A 1,256-nucleotide genomic window follows, 5' to 3' on the forward strand; every position below is an offset into this window, starting at 1 on the left:
ATCTGCGACCTATATTAACTCTCCCTGGTGTCCTCGGGTGCAAATTTGACCTGTTTTCAAAAAGTTTCCATATCAGAAAATTTGGGTTTCTTTCAACGACATTGTCAAAAAAATTAAAAATAACGGTGATGGTTCCGTAAAATAAATTATCGGGTCACTACTTTTGTTGAATTTGGGCGTTTTTATTCAATTTTATAGCATTTTGAAAAGAAAAATGATGCAAGAACATTGAAAAAATTGACCAAATGTATGAGAAAAGATTTTAAAAAGTTGGAATAAAGCGCAAAAAAAACTGAGAAAGTGAGAGAAATGTCGACTAATTTTTATTTTTAAAGTTGCAGGTCGACAGGAAGACAGCACGAGGGTTAAATTAAACGTGTAACTATTTCTAAATGACAGCTTTTGTTCCCCTGAATCAATGTTTTAATAATCATTAAAGTGCTCATATCAGCCTCATTTTCAGGTTCATAATTGTATTTAGAGGTTGTACCAGAATAGGTTTACATGGTTTAATTTTCAAAAAACACCATATTGTTGTTGTACTGCACATTGCTGCAGCTCCTCTTTTCACCCTGTGTGTTGAGCTCTCTGTTTTAGCTACAGAGTGAGACATCTCAACTTCTGTACAATCTTTGTTGGGAGTCGCACATGTGCAGTAGCTAGGTAAGGACTACTAGCCAGTCAGAAGCAGAGTATGAGGGTGTGCCCTGACAGTACCTAGGTAAGGACTACTAGCCAGTCAGAAGCAGAGTATGAGGGCCTGCCCTGACAGTACCTAGGTAAGGACTACTAGCCAGTCAGAAGCAGAGTATGAGGGCGTGCCCTGACAGTACCTAGGTAAGGACTACTAGCCAGTCAGAAGCAGAGTATGAGGGCATGCCCTGACAGTATCTAGGTAAGGACTACTAGCCAGTCAGAAGCAGAGTATGAGGGCATGCCCTGACAGTACCTAGGTAAGGACTACTAGCCAGTCAGAAGCAGAGTATGAGGGCATGCCCTGACAGTACCTAGGTAAGTAGTACTACTACTACTACTACTACTTTACCCAGGTGAAGATATGCAGCGATGCACAAACAAAGGTGGGGAAGACGCCAGGGGGGTCAAACTCAACTTCACTAAGAGCCAGACTGGAAAAACATTGAAAAAAGTGCCAAAAACTTCAGAAAAGGCAAATAAAAAAAATAGATAATTGCCATAATTGACACGAGAACCTAAATTGACATGTGGGCCATATATTTCAAATCTGTTCAAGGAAA

Source organism: Perca fluviatilis, chromosome 8 (assembly GCF_010015445.1).
Source record: "Perca fluviatilis chromosome 8, GENO_Pfluv_1.0, whole genome shotgun sequence".
Lineage (NCBI taxonomy): Eukaryota > Metazoa > Chordata > Actinopteri > Perciformes > Percidae > Perca > Perca fluviatilis.